This window comes from Scyliorhinus canicula, chromosome 8, assembly GCF_902713615.1.
Source record: "Scyliorhinus canicula chromosome 8, sScyCan1.1, whole genome shotgun sequence".
Lineage (NCBI taxonomy): Eukaryota > Metazoa > Chordata > Chondrichthyes > Carcharhiniformes > Scyliorhinidae > Scyliorhinus > Scyliorhinus canicula.
Window position 1 is genome coordinate 57,473,665 of NC_052153.1, and position 26,884 is coordinate 57,500,548.

The window sequence follows — 26,884 nt, forward strand, 5'->3', positions numbered from 1 at the left end:
CTACCTCATGACCAAATTTAGTTCAAAAGGACTGAATTTGGTTGACTCATTAGTTGCATCCCTAATTGCAAACAGTATGAATGGAATTCCTTTATCCCAATCCTCTGGATAATCTTGACAATAAGCCCTCAACATTGTCTTTAACATCTGATGCCACCTTTCTAACACTCCCTGTGATTCTGGATGGTATGCGGCTGATTTAAATTGTTTTACTCTTAAGCTATCCATAACTTCCTTAAATAACCTTGAGGTAAAATTTGATCCTTGATCCGATTGTATTTCTGTGGGTAGTCCATATCTAGTATAGAATTTAAGTGACTCCTCCACAATCTTTTTAGCTGTAATATTTACGTACTGGAATGGCCTCTAGAAACCTTGTAGATCCATCGATTATAGTCAAAAGATATTGATTCCCACTTTTTATTTTAGGAAGCGGTCCTACGCAATTAATTAAGACCTTTTAATAGGTTCGTCAAATGCTGGAATGGGTATTAAGGGCGCTGGTTATATCACTGCTTGAGGTTTCCCTATCACTTGACATGTTTGAAATGATTGACAACATTTAACTACATCTTTATGTCGTCCAGGCCATTTAAAATGTTTTTGCACTTTATCTTGAGTTTTCCGTCCTCCCAAATGACCTCCTACTAGTACTTCATGTGATACTCGCAACACCTCCTTTCTATACCCTACTGGCAATACCACTTGATAAACTTCTGCCCACTCTTCATCCGCCTACATTTTTAAGGTAATAACATTCTGGTATACACTCAGATTCATCTTCTGCGTGTGCTTTCTGATACATCCGCTTTATTTCTAGATCCTTCTGTTGTAGCTCCACCAATGTTCCTGAAGTAAAATTATCTGCCTCATCCTCCAACTGTTCTTGTTCTTTTCCAACCATCTGATCAAAAATCGTTTCGGATAATTGAACTTCAACTTTATCTTCACTCTTGGATTTCTACTCTTGTCTTAACCTGTGACTTTGCAACCATGCTACTACACAACCCGGAAAAGTCCCAGAATATTCGTCCTTCAACAATTCAGTTGTTTGATTTTCCACTGACTTATTTACCTCAGTAGACATCACTCCCACCTGCGATCGAGCTATATCACCACTCAAGATAAACTGTATTCCTGGACAAGATAGTTTCTCTATTACTCCTACTACTACTTCACCACTCTTCATTGGACTTTCCAACCTTACCTTATATAAATATTACTCTTCTCACCCTGAATTCCACATATTACCACCTTTTCTGGCAATATTCCTCCCAAACTACACAACTCCTCATCTCTTACCATCAAATATTGACTAGCTTCTATTTCTCTTAAAATTCTGCCTTCTTTACCTACTTCTCCCAGTACACATGAGTAAACTTTACCCACATAAGGAAATTCTTTAAACAGATCTGGCACCTTCTTATCAATCGCCTCTTGATCAGGCTATACAATCTTTTGCACCTCCTTCGCTTCACTTGGGCTTTCATTTACCACTTTAACAAACCTCACTGGCTTATCCTGTTTTACCACATCAACCTTCCCAGTAATTTCCTTCAAACCCCAACACTGTGACTTGACATGGCCTAGTTTATTACAGTAAAAGCATCTGAAACTTTTCATTTCACTTCCACCTTCCTGGATTTCCTTTTTAACCTGAGGTACACTCTCCTTAGTATCTCCCATCAGATCCCCTTTACCTTTACCACTTGAGTATTTCTTTTTTCCCCAGTTTCTAACCTCCACAGGCTGAAACAGATGTCAGAAACCAAACTTTGATTCATAAACTAATTCATAATTATCTGCCATTCCTGCTCTTAATCTTGCAATTTTAACCCTCTGCTCTTCCACATGAGTTCTCACGACATCAGGAATTGAATTTTTAAACTCTTCCAAAGGTATAATTTCTCTGAGAGCTTCATACGTTTTGTCTTTTTTCAAAGCCCTTATTCACCTCGCAAAAATTACTCTATTTGATCCTTTCAAACTCCATGTCTGCTTGGCCAGGTTCTTTCCTTAAATTTCTAAACCTTTGTCTGTCGGCTTCAGGCACTGGTTCATATGCACTTAAGGTGGATTTTTCACCTCCTCATATGTTCCAGATACCTCCTCTGATAGTGATGCGAACACTTCACTAGCCCTACCTACTAACTTTGTTTGAATCAGTGATACCCACATGTCCTGGGGCCATTTAATATGTTTATCTACCTTCTCAAATGAAATGAAAAAGGCTTCTACATCCTTCTCATCGAACCTTGGCAATGTTTGGACATATTTAAATAAATACCCATCAAGCCTTCGACTATGACACACTTCCTCTTTATCCTCATCACTATCCTCAAACTCTACTTTTCTCTTTACATCCGCCAATATTAACTGACTTTCACGTTTCATTTTCTAAAGTTCAAAGTCTCTCTCTTTTTCTTTTTCCATGATCTGTGCCACCCTTTCTCTTTCTTTTTGTTCTGCTGGAGCTATTCTTTCATTTTCCATTTATTCTCTCCTTTTCTTGTTGCCTGATCTGTACCTCACTTTCTCTTTCTTTTACCCTCATTTTGTATTCAAGCTGCTTTAATTTTTTTTCATGCTTGAGCTGCTTGATCTGCAATTGAATTCTTGCCATTTCCAATGATTCTGACTGTGTCTCAGGCAATTTTAAATGCTCAGCTACTGCCATAATTACCTCTTCCTTTCGTATTTTGTCAGGTAATATTAACTGTAATTATTTTGCTAAATCTAAAAGCCTTTTTTTAGTCTCTGTTTGTAAGGTACTGCGTGTGACCTTCTCCACCCCCAAAAACATCTGAGCCTCTGAAAGAGGCATTGTCCATAACACATTCCCGACTTAAACTAGAATAGCATACCTGGAAAGCAAACACAAATATGCTCACCCCTTACTGTCTTTAAGTTCACTAAACCAACCCAATCACGAAAGATGGATGTTTAATCACACAAGCCCCCCCACTTTGTTGTGGCCAGGGTTTAGAAGACTCCAAAGTGTATCATGGAGTTCACCTGACCTACAAGTGTTTATAAATTTTGGTTATGAGGAGTACAAGGGTCTACCTTTCAGGTGTTATTCAACAGAGGCCTGAAGCACTTTTCATCAAAAACAAAGTTTCTTCTACAAATTCAGTTAACATTTTATAAACACACACAGTAAGAATTTTTATCAACTACAAACATAAATACCCCACCCTTAATTGCTTCCCTTAACTGTTTCAATCAAATAACAAGATCCAAAAACCAGAAAACCCTTTACCAAAACAGTAGGTTTGAATTCCTTCCAGAAAACAATTATCACTGTTAAATTATCAAGTGATCTGGAGACACCTTTTAACATATATAAAGAGAGAAACACACAGCCAAGACTTCTCTAAAATCAGCTTTCAACATGTGTAAACCAAAGTAAAACTCAGAGCCACAGCCAACTCCCAGCTCAAAAAGTAAACTAAGAACCCAGAGCCACAGCCCAGCTCCATCCACACAATGACATCACCAAAGCCATTTGATAATACAAAACATTTAATCAAGGGACACTCCCCTGACAGTATCAAATGTAATATTTACTGAAATAACGTATCGTATGTTTTCTTCAAAATCTCAAGGAAAGGGGATTAATGATATGCATAAGCAAGTATATGTGTAAATATGTACATCCTCCGACCAGTAGGTGTCAGACAAGTAATAACACATGACACTTTAACCTGGGGGGGGGGGGGGGGAGTCTTGAGAAGAAATGGTCATGGTCAGTCATGTTTGTATTAGTTCCAGTTTGACAGCATTAGTTTCCTACTCTCAGTTAATTATCATGTAATAAAATTGACTCGTCTTGAACTCAATGTTCTTTAATAAGCCAACTTCGTAATTGTCTCTGTACAAGAACATACACCTCTCTTTAGCTCTGAAAAAGAATCATGTAGACCGGAAATGTTAACTCTGTTTCCCTCTCCTCAGACGATGCCAGACGTGCTGAGTGCATCCAGCATTGTCTGTCTTTAGTTCAGATTTCTGGCATCTTGGGCATTGGGCAGCACGGTAGTACAAGTGGATAGCACAATGGCTTCACAGCACTAGGGTCCTAGGTTCAATTCCCCGCTGGGTCACTGTCTGTGCAGAGTCTGCATGTTCTCCCCGTGTCTGCGTGGGTTTCCTCCGGGTGCTCCGATTTCCTCCCACAGTCCAAAGAAATGGCATCTCCATAACAATTAAGGTTACCCCCCCTTCCACCCCCCCCCCCCCCCCCCCGCGCCCCCCGAAAATCAAAATTTCAATCAGTTTCCCTCCGGTGGCAGGTTTCTGGCCGGAAAACAAACCCAACTCCTCTTTTCCACCACCAAGGTAGCAGGGTAGCATGGTGGTTAGCATAAATGCTTCACAGCTCCAGGGTCCCAGGTTCGATTCCCGGCTGGGTCACTGTCTGTGTGGAGTCTGCACGTCCTCCCCCTGTGTGCGTGGGTTTCCTCCGGGTGCTCCGGTTTCCTCCCACAGTCCAAAGATGTGCGGGTTAGGTGGATTGGCCATGCTAAATTGCCCGTAGTGTCCTAAAAAGTAAGGTTAAGGGGGGGGGGGGGGGGGTTGTTGGGTTACGGGTATAGGGTGGATACGTGGGTTTGAGTAGGGTGATCATGGCTCGGCACAACATTGAGGGCCGAAGGGCCTGTTCTGTGCTGTACTGTTCTATGTTCTATGTTCTAAGGTGAAAATGCAGCCATGTTTAAATTAATGCTTTGCCTTACGCAATACATGTGGCAACTTCAAAGCAATATTAATATTTCACAAAGAGGTGGCATTGTCAAATCATATTCTACTTTCAAAACTTATTTTTTAAATAATATTTTTAACGTCAATGTTGAGAATTAAACGTTTTGAAACCGGTATTGGGCATCAGCAAAGTACTTACTACTGTTAGAGTTGCACTGGGATAAAGTCAGAAAGGAATAGAAGAGGAAGATTTTTGTAGTGCTATTGCACGAGCAGACGTCTAGCAGGATAGAAGCTTAGATTTAATGTGATTGATGGAAGGATTTAGATAGTACATGAGGAAAAGCTTTTTAACCCAGAAGGTGACAGGAACCTGGATTGCACTGCCCATATTAGTGGTTGAGGCTGAAAAACTCAACTCATTTAATTGGACCTGGATCCACGCCTGAGGTGCTGTGGCCTTATGGACCACGTGCTGGAAAGTGGGATGAAAATAGACAACAAATCTCTTTTTTCTCTATTTTGACCGGCACAGACATAATGGGCTGAATGGCCTCCTTCTATGCCGTAATCATTCTATGATTTTATCTGCTACCTTGGCCATCTGTTCATCCCATCCTAAATGCCAAGGTCAGTGACATTATCATAAAAGCAGCAGGGACTGCTCATTGCATCAAGGAACTCTTCCCGACTGAGGCAGTAAAATGTAAAGTAGGATCATGTTGCAAATGGGCAGGAAGGTAATGGGTGAGGGGGTGAATTTTGATCAGGCCAAAGAAGTAGGTCAGGAATTTTCTTTTTCGCAGGACCATTGGGTGGATTTTCCAGAGACATCCAGGATCATGTTGGCGCAACATCGGACGGAATTGTTTTCTTTTTTTGACTAAGTGTCAACTGGGGCAGGAAAAGCAGGGATGGGCCGCCGGATCCATGGCCAGTTTTTGCCACCATCTTTTCTGACACTTAATCAAAACAAAATCAAGGAGTTGAGTCCCAAGAAGTGATACTGAGATACTGGAATGCGCCCTCTGAATGAATTCGCCCCACCAGCAACCTTGGCTCCTGACAGGTCAAAGATAAAAAAGGAAGCCCCCCCATGGACACATAACCACCCTCCACCCCACCCAGGTAACCCCTACCCATGGACACAAGAGCCCCCTCGCCCCGGAATCCCCAATGCCCAAAACCTCCTCAAGTGAAGTTTCCCCAGCACTGCCACCTGGCATTTCCAGAGTATTGCCAGGGTATGAGCCCCTCCCTCCCCCCGGGGGCTGTACTTAACTGTGCTTCCCAGACTGGTTCTCTTTGCCAGGTCCCCATTTGGAAAAACCTGGCGGGAACACTGACGACAAACGCCACGCCGCCAGGGGAGGGGACTTTCATACCGGGGGGCTTTCCGATGGGGATGCCCGCTAATTATATTTAAATGAATTAAAATGGGGTTTCTATCATTACATGGGATTCCCCTTACATGGGATTCCCCTTACATCACTGGTGGGGGTGGGGCACAGGGACAATTGAGTGGGGAAATCACTCCGGCGTAAAAGCCGTTTTGGGACACCCCCTTGATTCTTCGCCTCCATTGCAATTTAGCCAGTGGAAAATAGAGGAAAATCTTCCCATTCAGTATGAATGATGCTTGCCATCTTGAAACACGGCTTCTTAGGAACTTTGAGGGGAGGAAGCCTGGAACATCCAAATGTGGCCAGTAGCATTCTGCCAGAATGGCATGATCTTTTCCCATAATCACCTGAGTTTTGGACTATGGCAACTGTTAATCTCATCTCTTTTACATCTTTGGTACATGCTTTACAGGTTAATGATTACATTATAGTGCAAACATGGTGAAGGTCTTGGTCTATATTCCAATCATATAGTGTAGTACATTGAAATCTTCCTCATACAAGTTAGCTTTCAGATGAGGGACATTTGCACACATAATAAAGGGACCATTGTATGCTATGATGGCTAAGGAGTGTATAAATAACTACAACTAGACAGGCATCTTGGCTGATCTGATAATTGTAAACAAACCAGATTCCAGAAAGTGATTGAATTTAAATTGCAGGATGTGCTATTTATGGTGGAATTCTAAATTTAGTATTCCACTCACAATTCTGATAGTCTTACTTTCCGGGATATTCCAAGTTAAGTGCTAATTGCCTGCAATTGACATCTTCACAATAACTGGAAGGAGTGCTTGAATTGTACTAATAAATGACATATGACTGAGAAGTGACTCACTCTTTTATTCAGGTAGTTAGATAAGTGTTTTTAAATTCTTATACCTTCTTAGCTTCAATACCATGCAATGCTTATCAACCTTGCAGATATTTGCAGACATTGAGGTATAATTTTAATTGCACCTTTGAGTGCCAGCACAGTGGTTAGCACTGTTGCATCACAGCATCAGGGACCCAGGTTCAATTCCTGGCTTGGGACACTGTCCGTGCAGAGTCTGCACGTTCTTCCCGTGTCTGCGTGTGTTTCCTCCGGGTGCTCCAGTTTCCTCCCATAAGTCCCAAAAGACGTGCTTGTTAGGTGAATTGGGCATGCGGAATTCTCCCTCAGTGTACTTGAACAGGCGACTAGGGGATTTTCACAGTAACTTCATTGCAGTGTTAATGTAAGCCTACTTGTGACAATAATAAAGATTATTATTATGAAACTATTAATTTTAGTGAAAGTTGAATTTACTTTTCAATCAACTGAGGAGGAGGAATTGTTGATTCTGATTGCAGAGGCTGTCTGTCTTACTGTTTACAGTTTCTCTAGTTTAGAGCACTTTTCAGTGACTTGCAAAATAAGGTTATAGTTCATTTTAAAGAGAGAAACAGAAGAAAGATTTTTAGATATTTAGGGTTGAATCTTGTGGAGACAATTTGGGTCTTGCCTGTCGGAGCTGCACGGTGGCACAGTGTTTACCGACCTGGGTCCCTGTTGGCGGGCGTTTTTTGCGGCGACCGGGCCTGGATGGACCCGACTGCTGCTTGGGTGTCCCAGATGGTGTGGTGTGGCTCTGTTCTACCTGCTCCCCACCAGATGCGCCAGGGACCGGAGGCAGGGGAAGTCCGAGAGTCTGCGGTGTTCCAGCATCTCCCCAGCGGGTGTCACTGGCACAAGCCCCAATACCTCCTCCTCCCTCGAGGTGCCCGATGGCACCCGGGCCTACTCCATGGGACAGGTGTGCGAGGAGAGCTATTCCCTGAGGACCCCCACCACCTGGTGCTGCCAATCCTGGAGGCCTGCTCTAGTCTCGACAAGAGCCTGCATGCTGGTGGCCAGGGGCACAGGGAGTGGGCCATCGCTGTCCTGGGCTGCGCCACATTACCCATTGACTGTGCCACCACTTTCAGCATCTAGGTTACATCAGCCAGTGACTGCGCCATCTCCCTCTGGGAATGGGCCATCTCCCTCTGTGTCTGCGCCACATCGGCCAGCGGTTGGGCAATGCCACCGACATTCCCAGCCATGGCCTGCTGTGACTGGGCCCCGCTCAGAAGCACCACTGCAATTTCCAAGTGGCTCTCGCCCATAGCTGCCAGTGAGGTGGCAACCCTGTCCTGGGCCTTGGCCGGCACCCGCACAGAACGCCTCATGCCTTGGACATGCTGATCCATAGCCGCAACTCTTGCCCCAATGTCACCACCGTGGACCACCGTGGACGCCACCTGTACGGTGTTGGCCTGGGTGGCGCACATGGTCGGCAGCACCTCCTGCTCCTGCACATAGTTGGACTCCTCCACCAGGGCCTGCGAGTACTGGATGGTCGCCGAAAACCCCTCATGTAGTCCCTGGCTCTGAGACTGCATCTCCACAATCGATGGGACTGGTCGTTCCAGATGAGTGTGAGGCTGGGGATGAGGGTGGGGGTGAGGGTGGCGGGGGGTTGACAAACATGGCATGTGGAACTGCAACTCAGTGGGGTCTCACTTCCTCGCCAGCAGGTGATCTCCACCCTGGCAACCTCCCTTTCCTCTGGGCCACCGACCACGTCCAAGGCCTTGTGCTTAGCCAGGGTGGGGGGGCTGCAGATCCGTCGGTCCCCCTCCAGTTTTCTCCCGTTCCTGGCGGTTATGGGCAGTCTTCTCCCAGGGGGTGGGTAGCTCAGTGGCCAGGGCACCCAGCAATGGCGGCCGGTATGTGTGCCAACATGTGATGCAGGGTGGGGATTTGGCTGCCCTCCAGGTGACGGACGGAGTAGGCTCACAGGAGAGTGGGATGGGGGTTAGTGTTCAGGGCTTGTTGCAGACTCATCGTGGCTGCTCTGAGGAGGTTGTGCAGTTTTGTACCACATTACAGCCCTGTCCGGACGATATTGCTGGGGGCACTCACTGTCTCTACCTCCTGCGCCCAGGCACGGCGAATGGCTTCGGGTGGTGTAGTAATCTCTGCATGTAGTAATACATGATCAAGTAATGTAAAGCAAGTACAGGCAAATGATCACTAGATGGCAACACTAACAAGGCCTATAAAAGGGTTTTCCCGCTCTTTCCTCAAAGAGTGTGCGTAAGGAGTGTGGAGAGTACAGAAGGGAAACAGTTAGGGAGGAGAAGTTAACAGATCATAGTATTGTTCTAGTATGACTCGGGAGATTATATGACCTTAGAACCAAGCTGCCATTGGTACAGCAGTCCCGCTGCCCATTGGCCCAGGCAAGTCATGTGCCTCTCTGCCAATTAGCTGTGGCTAGTCATGTGACTCCCCGCCGATTGGCTGACAGGATGGTAGCTCCGCCTACAAGGCGGGGTATAAAAGCTCGTACCAGCTGGCAGTCGGCCTTTCCTTGTATGACCACTGCCGGGCTCACATCTAGCTTATTAAAGCCTGATATTTGGATCCTCTCTACGACTCGTGTCCGATTGATGGTACATCAAGTATAACATATAATCTTAATTAATTGCTTAATCTAGACTTATTTGTTTGTTTACTAGTTTAATATTGAAGTGAAAGAACTCACTAGTTTACTATATATTACTCAATAAACAATAAACAATCATCATCTGGAAGACTACGACTATATTTCAACAGTATTCAACATACCTCGGCAAGACAAAAAGAGTAATATTTATATTACAAAATAGTAATATAACAGGTGGCAACGCCCTTCCTGGGCTGGGGTACAGGGTCGCCAGCCTCTCCAGCACGGCATCCAGGAAGGTCTCCAACTTGGCGTCCGTAAATCGTGGGGCCGTGCGTCTTGCTGCCATCTTGTTAGCTGTGATGGTGTGTGTGGGGAGTGCAGTGTGTATATGCGGCTGCACCTTGTCAGCCTCCTGAGTGTCGATCGGGAAACAGGTGAATCCAGCACCGTTTCTCATTGGAAGCGATTGTGTTCCACCTGGCGCCGGTGCTAGCCCCTTAACAGTAGCAGAACCGATCCAGGTGTGGCGACAATTTTGCTGGTGTGGAACTCCACGAATTCTGCGCTGCATCAACAATTAGTGTCAGGAATGGAGAACCCAGCCGCAGGTGTTTTGTCTGGCTGTTTATTTTTACAGTGGGTCTTTTTAAACCTCTCATGCTGGAACAGCGTGCCTGTACTGGAGGTTGTTTCCAGCCTTGAAGAAGATGGCACAACTCAGAAATTAAACTCCAAAGGTTCCTCAATGAGGAACTCCTCACAGTCATTGTTTAATTCTCTGGATAGATATTCTAACCACACTAGGAGGACACGAAGGCCATTGAAGCCCCCGGGTGGACCGGGGCATGGTGGAACAGTGCCCTGGCATTGTCACTTGGCACCAGCTGACACTGCCAGGTTGCAACAGTCAATGTGCCATGGGGAAGTGCCAGGTTGGCACTGCCAGGATGTGGTCTGAAGGGTCAGGGTCTTTGATAACCCCATAGCGGAATGTTTCTCTCATGGGAGGGCGGGCGGGGAAATGATGCCTCTGACTGGAGAGTGGTGCAATGACGTCTCTCACTGGGAGGGGGCACAATGATGTCTCTGGCATAGAGGGGTGCTCAATGATGTCTCTGATTTTGGGCGGAGTGGGGGTGGGGGGGGGGGGGGGCGCAAGTAATTATGAATCTGACTGGGGAGGGAGCAATGATGTATTTGAATGGGGGTGGTCCAATGATGTCTCTGAATGGGGGTGCGGCCCAATGATGTCTCTGAATGGAGCGGCCCAATGATGTTTCTGACTGGAAGAGGGGGCAATGATGTTTCCTAGTGGGAAAGGGAGGGGAGCTATTGATGTCTCTGACTGGGAGGGGGAACATTGATGTCTGACTGGGAGGGGCACAATGATGTGTCTGATGGGAGGGGGCACAATGACGTCTCTGACTGGGAGGGGGCACAATGATGTCTGACTGGGAGGGGCACAATGATGTCTCTGACTGGGAGGGGGCACAATGATGTCTGACTGGGAGGGGGCTTAATGATGTCTGACTGGGAGGGGGCACAATGATGTCTCTGACTGGGAGGGGGCACAATGATGTCTCTGACTGGGAGGGGCACAAAGATGTCTCTGACTGGGAGGGGGCACAATGATGTCTGACTGGGAGGGGGCACAATGATGTCTCTGACTGGGAGGGGGCACAATGATGTCTCTGACTGGGAGGGGGAACAATGATGTCTCTGACTGGGAGGGGACACAATGATGTCTGACTGGGGGGGGCACAATGTTGTCTGACTGGGAGGGGGCACAATGTTGTCTGACTGGGAGGGGGCACAATGATGTCTCTGACTGGGAGGGGGCACAATGATGTCTGACTGGGAGGGGGCACAATGATGTCTGACTGGGAGGGGGCACAATGATGTCTCTGACTGGGGGGCACAATGATGTCTGACTGGGAGGGGGCACAATGATGTCTGACTGGGAGGGGGCACAATGATGTCTGACTGGGAGGGGGCACAATGATGTCTCTGACTGGGGGGCACAATGATGTCTGACTGGGGGGGGGCACAATGATGTCTGACTGGGAGGGGGCACAATGATGTCTGACTGGGAGGGGCACAATGATGTCTCTGACTGGGAGGGGGCACAATGATGTCTCTGACTGGGAGGGGGCACAATGATGTCTGACTGGGAGGGGGCACAATGATGTCTCTGACTGGGGGGGGCACAATGATGTCTGACTGGGAGGGGGCACAATGATGTCTCTGACTGGGAGGGGGCACAATGATGTCTGACTGGGAGACGGTACAATAATGTCTCTGACTGGGAGGGGGAACAATGATGTCTCTGACTGGGAGGGGGCACAATGATGTCTGACTGGGAGACGGTACAATGATGTCTCTGACTGGGAGGGGCACAATGATGTCTGACTGGGAGACGGTACAATGATGTCTCTGACTGGGAGGGGGCACAATGATGTCTGACTGGGAGGGGGCACAATGATGTCTCTGACTGGGAGGGGGCACAATGATGTCTCTGACTGGGAGGGGGAACAATGATGTCTCTGACTGGGAGGGGACACAATGATGTCTGACTGGGGGGGGCACAATGTTGTCTGACTGGGAGGGGGCACAATGTTGTCTGACTGGGAGGGGGCACAATGATGTCTCTGACTGGGAGGGGGCACAATGATGTCTGACTGGGAGGGGGCACAATGATGTCTGACTGGGAGGGGGCACAATGATGTCTCTGACTGGGGGGCACAATGATGTCTGACTGGGAGGGGGCACAATGATGTCTGACTGGGAGGGGGCACAATGATGTCTGACTGGGAGGGGGCACAATGATGTCTCTGACTGGGGGGCACAATGATGTCTGACTGGGAGGGGGCACAATGATGTCTGACTGGGAGGGGGCACAATGATGTCTGACTGGGAGGGGCACAATGATGTCTCTGACTGGGAGGGGGCACAATGATGTCTCTGACTGGGAGGGGGCACAATGATGTCTGACTGGGAGGGGGCACAATGATGTCTCTGACTGGGGGGGGCACAATGATGTCTGACTGGGAGGGGGCACAATGATGTCTCTGACTGGGAGGGGGCACAATGATGTCTGACTGGGAGACGGTACAATAATGTCTCTGACTGGGAGGGGGAACAATGATGTCTCTGACTGGGAGGGGGCACAATGATGTCTGACTGGGAGACGGTACAATGATGTCTCTGACTGGGAGGGGCACAATGATGTCTGACTGGGAGACGGTACAATGATGTCTCTGACTGGGAGGGGGCACCATGATGTCTCTGACTGGGAGGGGGCACAATGATGTCAGTGACTGGGACGGAGCACAATAATCTCTGACTGGGGGAACAGGCACAATGATGACTCTGACTGGACGGCAGGCACAATGATGTCTCTAACTGGGAGGGGTGATGCACAATCAATGGACACGAAATGTAGGTGAAGTCCGAAATGAAAGGCTTTAATCAGCAAGAAGTGAGCCCGGCAGCAGACGTACAGAAATGGCCTGGCTGCAGGGGAACACGGGTTCTTATACCCCACCTCGTAGGCGGAGCTACCTTCCTCTTACACAATAGGAATACGGAGAACACGATACTTGGGGCAATGGGCAGCGAGCATTCTGCACCAATGGCAGCTCACACTCCCAGGTACCGTAATACCCCTAGCCATACTACCACATTCACCACTTGTTGAGAAAGGAACCGGGAGGGTGGGGGGGGGGGGGGTCGTGTACAAGGAATGCGGACACGGAGAGAGGGGAGGGCATCCCATGCGAGTGGGTAAGAGACTGGTAATATGACTAGTGATGTCAGATCGTACCTCTTCAACGGTGGCTGCCCACTGGCCTGCAACTATGTACAGAGTCGTGGCAGAACACAGTAACTATATACAGGTTTGAGAGCAAAAAAAAACCGAGAGAACAAGCAAGAACAAGGGTCCATCAACAGTTCACATAGACTCGATCAGCCGATTGGGTACCTTGGGCACCCTGTGCGACCTGCGGAGCTTCGCTGGAGATGTTGGAGTTATGGGCGTCCGTGACTCCGGGAGCGATGATCCAGTCCTTGTGGCTGCGTCTGTACCCCTAGTCAGAGCTGGCGGGGCCGGGCCAGGGGAGGCTCGTCCGGTCCTCTAGGCAGCGTGTGTAAGGGTGTCGGCGGGGCGGGGGCGGGGGCGGGGGGGGGGGGGGGGGGGGGCCTGCCGGGAGCAGTTGGGGTTGGTGCGTGGTTGGGCGGCTGGCGGCGGGGTTGATTGTCGGGATCCGGAGATTGCCAGGTCCCGTAGGGAGAACGTGTCCTGTCAGCCGTCGGGATACTTCACACACGCGTACTACGGGTTCGCGTGGAGCAGCTGGACCCTCTCGACCAACAGGTCCGATTTATGCACCCGCTCGTGAGGCGTTTCATTAGTGGATGTGCAAACAATTGACCGGATTGAGAGGAGGGCATCTGGAAGGACCTCTTGTCAGTGGGAGACTGGGAAATTTCTGGACCGTAGGGCCAACAGGACGGTCTTCCAGACCGTACCGTTCTCCCTCTCGACCTGTCCATTACTCCGGGGGTTGTAGCTGGTCGTCCTGCTGGAGGCGATGCAGTTGACGCAGTTCGACTCATAAAGGAGGACCCCCTGTCACTATGAATGTAAGCGGGGAACCCGAACAGGGAGAAAATGGTATGCAGGGCTTTAATGATGGTGGTTGTGGTCATGTCGGGGCAGGGGATGGCGAACGGGAAGCGGGAGTACTCGTCAATCACGTTGAGGAAGTACGTGTTGCAGTTGGTAGAGGGGAGGGGACCTTTGAAATCCATGCTGAGGCGTTTAAAGGGGCGGGAAGCCTTTATCAGATGCGCTTGTTCGAGGGGGGTGGGGGGGTAGAAGTGCGGTTTGCACTCCGCGCAGATGTAGCAGTCCCTGGTCACTGTCCTGACCTCCTCGATGGAGTAGGGCAGGTTGATGATGTGAAAAAAGTGGGTGACCCCCGGGTGGCAGAGATCCGCGTGGAGGGTTCGAAGGCGGTCCACTTGTGCGTTGGCACAGGTGCCGCGGGACAGGGCATCGGGATGCTCGTTCAGCTTCCCAGGACGATACAAGATGTTGTAGTTGTAGGTGGACAGTTCGATCCTCCACCGCAAGATCTTGTCGTTCTTTATCTTGCCCCTCTGTGCGTTGTCGAACATGAAGGCCACTGACCGTTGGTGTGTGAGGAGGGTGAACCTCCTGCCGGCCAGATAATGCCTCCAATGTCGCACAGCTTCGACTATGGCCTGTGCTTCCTTCTCAACCGAGCAGTGGCGTATTTCGGAAGTATGGAGGGTCCGGGAGAAGAAGGCCACGGGTCTGCCCGCTTGGTTCAGGGTGGCCGCCAGAGCTACATCGGACGTGTCGCTCACGACCTGGAAGGGGAGGGACTCGTTGATAGCATGCATCGTGGCATTTGCAATATCTGCTTTGATGCGGCTAAAGGCCTGGCGGGCCACCATTGACAGGAGGAACGTGGCTGATTGGATGAGGGGACGGGTTTTGTCGGCGTAATTGGGGACCCACTGGGCGTAATATGAGAAGAAGCCCAGGCAGTGCTTGAGGGCTTTGGGAGAGTGGGGAAGGAGGAGCTCCATCAGGGGGCGCATGCATTCCGGGTCGGGGCATATCACTCCGTTATGCACTACGTAGCTGAGGATGGCTAGACGGTCGGTGCTAAACATGCACTTATCCTTATTGTATGTGAGGTTAAGGAGTTTTGCGGTTTGGAGGAATTGCTGTAGGTTGGCGTCATGGTCCTGCTGATCGTGGCCGCAGATGGTGACATTATCAAGATCCGGGAAGGTAGCCCGTAATCCGTACTTGTCGACCATTCGGTCCATCTCCCATTGGAAGACCGAGACCCCATTTGTGACACCAAATGGAACCCTAAGGAAGTGGTAGAGGCGCCCGTCAGCCTCGAACGCGGTGTACAGTCGGTCACTCGCGCGGAGGGGAAGCTGGTGGTAAGCGAACTTAAGGTCCACAGTGGCGAAGACCTTGTATTTCGCGATATCGCTTACCATGGTGGAAATACGGGGGAGAGGATACGCGTCCAGTTGCGTAAACCGGTTGATGGTCTGGCTATAGTCGATGACCATACGGTTTTCTCCCCAGTCCGGACCACCAGCACTTGGGCTCGCCAGGGGCTGTTGCTGGCCTCGATGACCCCTTCCGTTAGCAGCCTCTGGACCTCAGACCTGATGAAGGACCGGTCCTGGGCGCTGTACTGTCTGCTCCGTGTCGCGACGGGTTTGCAATCGGGGGTGAGATTAGTAAATAAGGAGGGGGGGTCCACTTTGAGGGACGTGAGGCTGCAGACAGTGAGGGGGGTTATAGGGCCACCGAATTGGAAGGTCAAGCTCTGCAGGTTGCATTGGAAGTCCAGTCCTAGGAGTGCCGGTGCGCAAAGGTCAGGGAGGAGAAGGAATTTATAATTTTAAAAAACCTTCCCTTGGACCGTGAGGTCTGCGATGCAGCACCCGGTGATGTGGACGGAGTGCGAACCTGAGGCTAACCCGATTTTGTGTTTTACAGGATGGACAGGGAGCGCGCAGCGTCTTACCGTGGCAGGGTGAACGAAGCTTTCCGTGCTCCCGGAGTCCAGCAGGCAGCCCGTCTCGTGGCCGTTGAGGTAGATGAGCATCGTCGTTTTGGCGAGCGTGCGTGGACGTGACTGGTCGGAGCTGAATGGCCCCGAGCCATGGAGAAAATCCGTATTCGTCGTCGATGTCTGAGTAGATGCTGGAAGGACCTTGCGTGCCAGTCCCGGAAGGTGGGGGCGGGGGGGGAGAGTGTTGCGCGGCGGCTAGTAGGGGACGGGGAAGGCCCGAAGGAGTGAAGGAGGCACGCAGGCCGGGCACAGGGGCCCGGGGGTGGGGGGGGGAGAGTTGTGTGGCGCTCAGGAGGGGACCGAGAGGGCCCGGAGATGAGAGAGAGGCGCACAGGCCGGGCGCAGGGGCCCGGGGGCGGGGGGGGGAGAGTGTTGCGTGGCGTCTAGAGGAACCGCAGCGACCGTTTTGGCCTGGCAGACAGTGGAGAAGTGGCCCTTCTTCCCGCCGCTCTTACAGAGGGCGGAGCGGGCTGGGCAGCGCGGGCGAGGGTGTTTCGCGAACCCGCAAAAGTAGCAGTAGCAGCGGGGTCCTGTGGACTTGTCGGGGCGTCCCACGGCACAGGCCTGAGGGAGGTCGGGAGCGGCGGATGGCGGTGGGGAAGCGTGCCAGGAGGCCCGGCTAGGGACATAGGCACGGGCGTTTTGATCAGCGACCTCCAGGGAGGTGGAGAGAGTCCGTGCCTCAGTTAAGCTGAGGACGTCTCTCTCCAGCATTCGCTGCGGATAGCGGGGGACTGCATCCCAGCCACGTAAGCGTCTCTGATCAGTAGTTCCATGTGCTCCGTAGCTGAAACTGCGAGGCAGGAGCAATTCCTCCCCAGGATAGCGAGGGCCTGGTAATATTGGTTTAGTGACTCACCGGGGAGCTGTTGTCTGGTGGCCAGCAGATGTTGGGCGAATACCCTGTTGACTGGTTTAATGAATTGTCCATTCAGCTTTCGTATGGCTGCATCGTAATCTTTTTCCTCCTTGATTATCGTGCAGGCGTCGAGACCCACGCTGGAGTGGAGGATGTGCAGCTTCTGTGCCATGGTGGGGGGGCTGGTTGCAGATTCCAGGTATCCTTCGAGGCATGTCAGCCAATGTTGAAAAAGTTCTGCAGAGTTCGGAGTTTGCGGGCTGATGCGGAGGCATTCGGGCTTGATCCGGAACTCCATCTTCAAAAATCTAGTTTATTAAATTGATGAGCCATCAATTGCACGAGAGACGAGTTGCTTTACAAAAGTTAGGCTTTAATAAACTAGAACTTAGCCCTGCGGTTGTCTACAATAAAATGGATGACCGCCGGGCGTTTGACTATTTATACCTCGGCAAGGAGGCGTGGTTAACTCAGCCTCTCGACCAATCGGAGAGCTGTCACATGACTGGTCTCAACCAATCGGTTGAGAGGCACATGACCGACCAGGGCCAATGGTAAGCCGGTGTTCTGCCCCAATGGCAGACAGCTATGCAAATCATATCACCACATCCAACAAAATTCGTCGCCATGCAATCAGAGAGGCGAAGGCCAAGACATTAGCCTTCCTCCTCTCCATGAGCTCCGGCTTCTCTGAAACCCCAAATATCACCACCAAAGAGTCCAGGTCCACTCCCTCCTCCACTATCCTGCCTAAGACTGCGAACACTCCCGCCCAGAATCTTCCCAATTTTTCACAACCCCAAAACATGTGCACATGATTCTCTGACCCCGCCCACACCTCTCACACTCATCTGCTACCCCCTGAAAGAACCCACTCATTCTCGCCCGAGTCTTATGCACCTTGTGCACCACCTTAAACTGTATCAGGCTCGTCCTTCCATAAGAGGAGGTCCCGTTTACCCATCGCAGTGCTTCACTCCATACGCCCCAATTGATCTCCATTCCCAACTCCGCTTCCCATTTCTCCTCGATCACAACTCCCTTGCCATTCGTACCCTACCTATTGACCTGGGGCTCGATCTATCCACCCTCGGCTCCAGGACAGTTAAAATCTCCTTCCATGATCAACTGGTACGGGGCCAAATCCAGAATTGCTGCCAGCAAACCCCTCATAAAACCCACATCATCCCAATTTGGGGCATACACATTTACCAACACTACCAGTGCCCCTTCCAATACCCCACTCACACATATCTCCCACCTGGATCCCTCACCTCCTTCACACTCACAAATCCCATTTTTTTGCTCATTAAAATCGCCACACCCCTCGATTTCAAATCAAACTCCGAGTGAAAAAGCTGCCCAACCCACCCCTTCTTTAAGCTAACCTGGTCCTTCACGTGGAGGTGTGTCTCCTGCAAAAAGACACCCCCCCCGCTTTCAAGCTCCTGAGGTGCGTGAACACCCGCAACCTTTTAACCGGCCCATCAGTCCCCGGACGTTCCACGTTACCAACCCTACCGGATGCGTGCGCCTCCAATTCCTTCTACCGTCCGTCATCTTCCCCACTTAACTCCTGCCCTTTTTATTCCACTCTATACCCAGCACATCCCAGATGCCCCCTTTCTTTGCCCTCGACCATGTCATCTCTCACCCCCTGAAGCGTGGCAGAAACCCCCCTCCCCCTTGCTCTTCCCCTTCCCCTTCTACCCCCCCACTTCCCCGTTCAGCAGCATAACCTGCTAGCGCGGCTGCCCCTGCCCAAAGCACATCCTAATGACCTCCCCCTCCCTCTCCCCCCCTACTCCTCAGCTCAAAGAAGAAGGCCTCCTGCTGGGCTTGCCCTCCCCCACCCAAACAAGGACTTCTCTTGAACTCCAGGTAGCCTTCTCCAAAAGCAAACAAACATGTTAAACACAAACAGTCCCATAAAACAGGAGGGGGGATGGGAACATCCATCCCCACATAAACTTTTCACCCTTACAACTCCTCACAATCTCAACATTGAACATGAACCCACCCACAAAAAAAGGCGAAAATCCCCCAATCCCTACACCCACTTCAAACACGCTCCCGACCATTATATATTGCTAGCATCCCGGATCCCAAGCATTGTCCCCTCAGTTCTCCCCAGTTTATGCTCCTTAATGAAGTCTCTAGCTGCTTCTGGGATCTCGAAATAATACTCCCGGCCTCCAAACCTCACTCATAATTTCGCCGGATAGAGCACCCCAAACCGGATCTGCTGCCGGTACAGCACCGCCTTGACCTTGTTGAATCCTGCATGCCGTTTTGCCAACTCGGCTCCGATGTTCTGATAAATCCGGACGTTATTTCCCTCCCAGTCACAGCTACGCTTCTCCCTGGCCCACCGTAGAATTTTCCCTTTCTCCACAAATTTATGGAGTCTCACGATCACCGACCGCGACGGCTCCCCAGCTCTAGGCTTTTGCCTCCGAGACCTATGCGCTCGGTCCACTTCAGCTGCCTTATCTAGCACCCCTTCTGCCACCAGTCCCGCCAGCATCCTCGAGACATACCCCGTGGCACTCACACCTTCCACTCCTTCAGGCAGGCCCATTATTCGCAGGTTCTGTATTCTCGAGGTATTCTCCTGCTCCTCCACCTTTGCCCTCAATTTTTTACAAAGGTCTCCTAGGAGCCCCAACTCCGCCTCCAGAGCCACCACACGATTGCTGTGGTCCAAGATCACTCCTTCAACCTTCCAAATCTGTGACCACTGCACCTCCAAACATGTCTCCATCCGCTCCAAAGTACTCTTCAGGGGTGCCACAGCTTCTGCAATGGCCTTTGCATGATCCTCATGCATTTCTTTCCTCCATTTATGGAATTCCTCCTTGATAAAAGTCATCAGTTGCTGTATCTGGGGCCTTACAGCTTGCTCCTCCCCCGCCTGCATGCTGGAAGAGACTGTCTGTGAAGCACAAGACAGTTTGAACTTTCCAGCCAAACCTCTCACTGTTTTCTGCCGGGTCCAATGATCAGAAGACATACCATTCCAGGGGTAAACTACTCCTCTAACATTAACCTATTCACCTACGCCTTTGCATCAAAATTCCACCTGGATCTGGATAAAAAGAGCCTTTTTCTGTGACTTTGAACAAGAACAGCCCTTTATGTGACCAATCACTCCATGGTCTCAAGTGGAAGTTCGACCTGACCTACTTCAGTGATTCTGACCTGCTTCAGGGATTGTGGCCTACTTCACACTGATCCCAACCTGCTTCAGTGATCCCGAACTGCTTCACAGTGACCTGACCTGCTTCACAGTGAACCTTATCTACTTCAGTGATCCTGACTTGCTTCATAGTGATCACAGTCTGCTTCACTGTGATCTCAACCTGCTTCCCAATGGCCTTGACCTGCTTCCCAATGATCTCAACCTGCTTCCCAATGATCTCACCTGCCTCCACCATGATCACAACCTTCTTCTCGGTGATTCTAACCTGCTTCACTGTGATCTCAACCTGCTTCCCAATGGCCTTGACCTGCTTCCCAATGATCTCAACCTGCTTCCCAATGATCTCACCTGCCTCCACCATGATCACAACCTTCTTCTCGGTGATTCTAACCTGCTTCAATGTGATCACATCCTTCACTGTGATCACATCCTGCTTTCCAATGATCTCGACCTTCTTCACAGTGGTTCCCACCAGCTTCCCTCTGATCCCTGCCTAATAGTGATCACATCCTCCATCACAGTGATCCCAACCTCCATCACAGTGATCCCAACCTCCATCACAGTGATCTATCCTGGCTCCACAATGATCACACGCTGCTTCACTTTGCTCATGACCTGCCCCACAGTGATCCCGATGTAGAGAGGATATTTCCTCTTGTGGGGGATTCTAGAAGAACGGGTCATTGTTTAAAAATAAGGACTGGCCCATTAAAATAGAGATGAGGAGAACTTCTTTCTCTCAGAGAGCTCCAGGGAGGAAAAAACAGTTCAGACCAGTATTTTTGTTTCCTTGTTTTACTTGGGTTTCATTTTAAAGTATACACCTGTTCAGATCACCTTTCATAGAGAAATACAGCACAGAACAGGCCCTTCGGCCCACGATGTTGTGCCGAATTTTTGTCCTAGGTTAATCATAGATTATCATAGAATTTTGGACACTAAAGGCAATTTATCATGGCCAATCCACCTAACCCGCACATCTTTGGACTGAGGGAGGACACCGGAGCACCCGGAGGAAACCCACGCACACACAATGAGGATGTGCAGACTCCACACAGACAGTGACCCAAGCCGGAATCGAACCTGGGACCCTGGAGCTGTGAAGCAATTGTGCTATCCACATTGTGCTATCCACAATGCTACCATGCTGCCCTTAAGAACAAATTAATCTACACTCCATTATTCTACCATAATCCATGTACCTATCCAATAGCCGCTTGAAGGTCCCTAATGTTTCCAACCCAACTACTTCCACAGGCAGTGCATTCCATGCCCCCACTACTCTCTGGGTAAAGAACCTACCTCTGACATCCCCCCAATATCTTCCACCATTCACCTTAAATTTATGTCCACTTGTAATGGTTTGTTCCACCCAGGGAAAAAGTCTCTGACTATCGACTCCATCTATTCCCCTGATCATCTTATAAACCTCTATCAAGTCACCCCTCATCCTTCTACGTTCTAATGAGAAAAGGCCTAGCACCCTCAACCTTTCCTCATAAGACCTACTCTCCATTCCAGGCAACATCCTGGTAAATCTCCTTTGCACCTTCTTCCAAAGCTTCCACATCCTTCCTAAAATGAGGTGACCAGAACTGCATACAGTGCTCCAAATGTGGCCTTACCAAGGCTTTGTACAGCTGCATCATCACCTCATGGCTCTTAAATTCAATCCCTCTGCTAATGAACGCTAGCACACCATAGGCCTTCTTCACAGCTCTATCTACTTGAGTGGCAACTTTCAAAGATCTATGAACATAGACCCCAGGATCTCTCTGCTCCTCTACATTGCCAAGAACCCTACCGTTAACCCTGTATTCCGCATTCATATTTGTCCTTCCAGAATGGACAACCTCACACTTGTCAGGGTTAAACTCCATCTGCCACTTCTCAGCCCTGCTCTGCATCCTATCTATGGCTCTTTGCAGCCGACAACAGCCCTCCTCACTATCCACAACTCCACCAATCTTCGTATCATCTGCAAATTTACTGACCCACCCTTCAACTCCCTCATCCAAGTCATTAATGAAAATCACAAACAGCAGAGGACCCAGAACTGATCCCTGCGGTACGCCACTGGTAACTGGGCTCCAGGCTGAATATTTGCCATCCACCACCACTCTCTGACTCCTATCGGTTAGCCAGTTCATTATCCAACTGGCCAAATTTCCCACTATTCCATGCCTCCTTACGTTCTGCATAAGCCTACCATGGGGAACCTTATCAAATGCCTTACTAAAATCCATATACACTACATCCACTGCTTTACCTTCATCCACATGCTTGGTCACCTCCTCAAAGAAGTCAATAAGACTTGTAAGGCAAGACCTACCCCTCACAAATCCATGCTGACTATCCCTAATCAAGCAGTATCTTTCCAGATGCTCAGAAATCCTATCCCTCAGTACCCTTTCCATTACTTTGCCTACCACCGAAGTAAGACTAACTGGTCTGCAATTCCCAGGGTTATCCCTACTCCCTTTTTTGAACAGGGGCAAGACATTCGCCACTCTCCAATCCCCTGGTACCATCCCTGTTGACAGTGAGGACGAAACGATCATTGCCAACAGCTCTGCAATTTCATTTCTTGCTTCCCAAAGAATCCTTGGATATATCCCGTCAGGCCCGGGGGACTTGTCTATCCTCAAGTTTTTCAAAATGCCCAACACATCTTCCTTCCTAACAAGTATCTCCTCGAGCTTACCAGTCTGTTTCACACTGTCCTCTCCAACAATATGGCCCCTCTCATTTGTAAATACTGAAGAAATTCATTCTTATTTCCCTGTTTTACGTTTTTTTCCTTCTGGATTGTGAATCTTTGGAACTTTCTTCCTGAAAAAAGTGGTGGAAGAAGAGTCTTTGAATGTTTTTAAGTCAGTGGGTAGATTCTTTCTTTTAATAAATTTAGTGTACCCAATTCATTTTTTCCAATTATGGGGCAATTTAGCGTGGCCAATCCACCTACCCTGCACATCTTTTGGGTTGTGGGGGTGAGACCCACGCAAACACAGGGAGAATGTGTAAACTCCACACGGACAGTGACCCAGAGCCGGGATCGAACCTGTCACCTTGGCGCTGTGAGGCAGCAGCACTAACCACTGCGCCACCATGCTGTCCTGTAGATTCTTGATAAGCAAGGGGATGATAGGTTATTGGGGCGTTGGGAGGATTCAAATTTTAGGTTATGAGCAGATCAGCTCATTAAATGGTGGAGCAGGCTTGAGGGGCTAAATGGCCTACTCCTGCTCCTTGTTTGTATGTTTGTTTGTTCTTCTGAGGAAGAACATGTCGCGAGGCCGTCAATATAAGATAGTCAGCTAGAAACTTATTTTTCCAAAGAGAGGTGAGGATGTGGAAGTAGCTACTACAGGGTGTGGTTGAAGTAAATACTATGGATGCATTTAAAGATGTGCAGGTTAGGTGGACTAGCCATGCTAAATTGCCCTTAGTGTCCAAAATTGCCCTTAGTGTTGTGTGGTGTTGCTGGGTTATGGGGATAGGGTGGAGGTGTGGACTTGTGTAGGGTGCTCTTTCCAAGAGCCGGTGCAGACTCGATGGGCTGAATGGCCTCCTTCTGCACTGTAAATTCTATGATTCTATGGTTTAAGGGGAAGCTAGATAGCATATGAGAGAGAATGGAATTGGGTGCAAAAGAAGATAGAAGATGAGAAAAGATGGGAGGAGGCTTGAGTTGAGCATAAACACAGGCATTAAGTGGTTGGGGAAAATGGCCTGATTCTGTACCATATATCCTATGTAACCCTACGTAAAAATGAACAATAAAAGATAACATGCTGCAGAAGGAATTCTTTTTCCGCCTTTTGTTTTTAAAGAAAAAATGGTTCTTGGGATGATTGGTGTCACTGGCAAGATCACATTTATTATCTTCCCTATTCGCCCTGAGAAAATGGTAATGGAGCCATGATATGTTACAGCAAGATAATTTATAGGAACAACAAACAATTCATGTGTAATAATTTTATGCTATGATGCAGGAATGAGCTCCACTTTTTTGTTTACTTAATGTATTTTACTTAAGGTTCCTCCAAAGGTATAATGGTTGTGAAGTATAGATGTCATGAAAGGCATTATGCAAAGGTAGGTTCTTTCTTTCTCAATGCAACTCAGTCCGTCCATATAATTAACCCATGGCAGAAAGACAAATGATATTTTGTGCACAAATACAATACATTGAAAGTAATCTTTAAAATGCTTTGTATTTATGTTACGATCCTTATGGGGATCAATAAACTAAAAGAACCAAACTTTCTAAGTGGCCCCAATGGTTGAAACCAATGGCAAGATTTTACATTTTATACCTTCTACTTTCATGATCAGAACAAAATCAACATAAATTAAACAAGAAATGTCTTCAATAAAAACCACAAATTACTCTTCATATAGCTGATACATCAAAGATAGAGCTCACCGATTTACTGACAGTCCCCTTAGCACATAGGTGGCATCATGCGCAAGTCACAGTCCTTCATCTGTCTGGTAGAATTCAACCCCTTTTTCTCATACAGGATTTGATCCTCCCATTGTCTCCATCTAGGTTTCATGGACACAAAGGGAAAATTTCTGCAGAACCAAATTGATTTGGCTCACGACAGTCATGATTCCGTCGAGTCATCTTCATCCACCCCCTCAAAAACATTCTGGTAGAGGATATGATCCTCTCTGGTAAAAAATGATGCAACAACAGTAACTTTATTTCTCTGTCTCTGCTGCTAACCCAATCTTCGCTTTTCATTCTTTCTTATCTCTCTTATCTGCACAGCTCCTCAGCCTGTCTGAATCATAGAATCGTCACAGAATCATAGAATGTACAGTGCAGAAGGAGGCCATTTAGCCCACCGAGTCTGTACTGGCCCTGGTAAAGCATACCCTACCTAAGCCCACACCTCCACCCTATCCCCGTAACCCAGTAACTGCACCTGACCTATTTGGACACGAAAGGCAGTTTATCATGGCCAATCCACCTAAGCTGCACATCTTTGGACTGTGGGAGGAAACCGGAGCACCCGATGGAAAACCACACAGACACAGGGAGAACATGCAGACTCTGCACAGTGACCCAAGCCGGGAATCGAACCTGAGACCCTGCAGCTGTGAAGCAACTGTGCTAACCAATGTGCTACCGTGCCCTGCAGTGCTTCTACCCCTGCTGAAAACTGATCTACATGAACCTTGTATTTGTTTTTTTCCCCCAATCAGCTTCTGTTTTCCTCGTAATCTAAGGTCACAGGCTGATTTCCGAGAAGTCTTATTTCACTGCCAGGAATCTAGGGCAACATCTTTCCTTTCCAAGAAACCTAGAATTTTGTTTTTTCCTTCAGCTCGGGCCTGTCTCAAAAAATCCAAGCTTTGAAACCATTGTACCACAATTTATATCACATGGAATAACAACTGAGGCAGCATTCAGGAAAACACATCCAGTAGTGGGTGGCAAGTTTTAACCTAACTCAATCAATGGGATGCTGATACTTTACACATTGCATTTAGTTGCCTTTGACGTCAGTGAAAACACGGTACAATTGGTAACATTTGAGTGATTGATCCACTATTAGTTTCCCACACCATGTGTTATTCTGAACAAATACCTGACGATATTATATGGTCAATAAGCCCATTAGAAGTGTAGCCCAGAGTCCTATCTTTTCTCCATACTGATCATTGCCCTATGGGTCAATGACAGCAATAGTCACTAATCATATACATTTCTTGACTAATGTTTACAAAACCCTGTGACTTTAAAAAATGGACCTGAAATTGCACTGTGGGTTATGAGCATATGGAAGCTAACATATTCTGAAATTCTTCTTAGGAGTTTTTCACAGATATTAATCTAGAACAAAGAACATAGAAAAGTACAGCACAGGAACAGGCCCTTCGGCCCTCCAAGCCTGTGCCGACCATGCTGCCGTCTAAACTAAAATCTTCTACACTTCCTGGGTCCATATCCCTCTATTCCCATCCTACTCATGTATTTGTCAAGATGCCCTTAAATGTCACTATTGTCCCTGCTTCCACCATCTCCCCCAGCAGCGAGTTCCAGGCACCCACTACCCTCTGTGTAAAAAACTTGCCTCGTACATCTCCTCTAAACCTTGCCTCTCGCACCTTAAACCTATGCCCCCTAGTAATTGACCCCTCCATCCTGGGAAAAATCTAGTTATTTAAACTGATTATGTATCTGTTGGAACAACAGAGGGAAGAATTGCCAATCAATTCATTATGTATTAGTTTATTTGTTTCTCACAAGCAAAATTTCAAGGCCACATTTATCCAATTGTGGCCAATATAAATTTCAAACAATGTATACTGGCCCTCTTTCAAGAACTGTGTAAGCTATAACTGATGCCTATGTACCTTCTGTAATGGCTAATTTTCTTCCCATTAGGTGAATTTTGTTTTCATAAAATTCGTACGTCCTTCTCCTTTTCTCATTAAAAGGATGCTATAGGGTATCTGTGCATTATATGGATAGAAATAAAGACGGAAAAGGTTATTGAAGTTAGCCAGTGACCAGCTGTTGTCTCGCATGGCAGTAATCCAATCAAATAAAATGTGTTTAATGTCCTTTTTTTTAATAAACAATTTTATTGAGGTATTTTTCG

At 48.5% G+C, this 26,884-nt stretch overlaps 1 long non-coding RNA gene across 1 annotated transcript in view; it reads right to left on the reverse strand.

The window, feature by feature from the left end:
* LOC119970277 overlaps positions 1–24,943 on the reverse strand; it is a 36,394-nt gene extending 11,451 nt beyond the window's left edge. Inside the window, exon 1 of the long non-coding RNA XR_005461577.1 lies at positions 24,694–24,943. This is a non-coding gene — a long non-coding RNA (uncharacterized LOC119970277). The remainder of the gene's footprint in view (positions 1–24,693) is intronic.
* Positions 24,944–26,884: the final 1,941 nt, after the last annotated feature.